This window comes from Arachis duranensis, chromosome 10 (genome assembly GCF_000817695.3).
Source record: "Arachis duranensis cultivar V14167 chromosome 10, aradu.V14167.gnm2.J7QH, whole genome shotgun sequence".
NCBI classification, from domain to species: Eukaryota; Viridiplantae; Streptophyta; class Magnoliopsida; order Fabales; family Fabaceae; genus Arachis; species Arachis duranensis.
The window spans coordinates 15,585,121-15,587,455 of record NC_029781.3 but is presented as its reverse complement, the minus strand read 5'-3'; positions in this window follow the sequence as shown (position 1 = coordinate 15,587,455).

Below are 2,335 nucleotides of genomic sequence, written 5' to 3'. Positions count from 1 at the left end.
ATGCTAAGCCAGTGGTTCAACCACAGAGGCGGCTAAATCCAGCCATGAAGGAGGTGGTGCAGAAAGAGGTCACTAAGTTACTAGAGGCTGGGATTATTTATCCTATTTCTGATAGCCCCTAGGTGAGCCTTGTCCAAGTTGTCCCTAAGAAGGAAAAGAATGAATTGGTTCCCACAAGAACGGTTACAGGATGGCGTATGTGTATTGACTACAGAAGGCTCAATACAGCCACCAGAAAGGATCATTTTCCTTTACCATTCATAGACCAGATGCTAGAGAGACTAGCAGGTCATGAATATTATTGCTTTTTGGATAGCTATTCAGGTTACAACCAAATTGCAGTAGATCCTCAAACCAAGAGAAAACAGCATTTACATGTCCTTCTGGAGTATTTGCCTACAGAAGGATGCCTTTTGGTCTGTGCAATGCACCTGCAACCTTTCAGAGGTGCATGCTCTCTATCTTCTCAGATATGGTAGAGAAATTTCTGGAAGTCTTCATGGATGACTTTTCAGTATTTGGAGACTCATTCAACTCCTGCTTTAACCATCTAGCACTTGTTCTGAAAAGATGCCAAGAGACCAACCTAGTTTTAAACTGGGAAAAATGTCACTTCATGGTGACTGAGGGGATTGTCCTTGGGCATAAAATTTCAATCAAGGGAATAGAGGTGGATTAAGCAAAGGTAGAGGTAATTGAAAAATTACCACCACCTGCCAATGTTAAGGTAATCAGAAGCTTTCTGAGACATGTAGGATTCTACAGAAGGTTTATAAAGGATTTTTCAAAAATTGCAAAACCTCTGAGTAACCTGCTAGCTGCTGACACACCATTTGTGTTTGACACACAGTGTCTGCAGGCGTTTGAGACCCTGAAAGCTAAGCTGGTCAACAGCACCAATCATCTCTGCACCAGACTGGACATTACCATTTGAACTAATGTGTGATGCCAGTGACCTTGCCATTGGTACAGTGTTGGGACAGAGGCATAACAAGCTTCTGGACATCATTTATTATACTAGCCATGTTCTAAATGATGCACAGAAGAATTACACAACCACAAAAAAAGAGTTACTTGCAGTGGTTTATGCCATTGACAAGTTTAGATCCTACTTAGTATGGTCAAAAGTGATTGTGTACACTGACCATGCTGCTCTTAAATACTTACTCACAAAGAAGGATTCAAAACCCAGGCTTATAAGGTGGGTATTGCTTCTGCAAGAGTTTGATATAGAAATAAGAGACAGAAAAGGGACAAAGAACCAGGTAGCTGATCATCTGTCCCGAATAGAACCAGTAGCTGGGGCGTCCCTCCCCTCTATTGAGATCTCGGAGACCTTTCCAGACTCTGAAACCTTTACAGATGAGCAACTCTTTGCCATCTAGGAAGAACCATGGTTTGCAGATATTGCAAATTATAAAGCTGTGAGGTTCATACCATATGAGTACAGTAGGGTGCAAAGAAAAAAATTAATTTCAGATGCCAAGTACTACCTATGGGATGAGCCATATCTCTTTAAGAGATGTGCAGATGGAATAATCCACAGATGTGTAGAGCGGAAGCACAAAGGATCCTGTGGCATTGCCATGGATCGCAGTATGGGAGACATTTCGGAGGTGAGCGAACAGCCACTAAGGTCTTCCAATGCGGATTCTACTGGCCTACTATCTATAGGGATGCCCGGGAGTTTGTGCATAACTGTGACAGTTGCCAAAGAGCTGGTAACTTGCCTCATGGTTATGCCATGCCTCAACAAGGGATCCTAGAGATTGAATTGTTTGATGTATGGGGAATTGACTTCATGGGTCCCTTCCCACCATCATACTCAAACACTTATATTCTTGTGGCAGTAGACTATGTGTCTAAATGGGTAGAAGCAATTGCCACACCCAATAATGATACCAAGACCATACTGAAATTCCTACAGAAACACATCTTCAGCAGGTTTGGTGTTCCCAGAGTACTAATCAGTGATGGGGGCACTCATTTCTACAATAAACAACTGTACTCTGCTATGGTCCGATATGGAATTAGCCACAAAGTAGCAACTCCGTATCACCCACAGACAAATGGGCAAGCTGAAGTCTCTAACAGAGAGCTAAAAAGAATCCTGGAACTGACTGTTATTGCCCGTAGAAAGGATTGGGCAAAGTGCTTGGATGATGCTCTGTGGGCATACAGAACAGCCTTCAAGACTCCTATAGGAACCTCTCCACACCAACTTGTGTATGGGAAGGCTTGTCACCTGCCCGTGGAACTGGAACATAAAGCCTACTGGGCAACCAGATTCCTAAACATGGATGCTAAGTTAGCTGGTGAAAAAAGATTGCTCCAG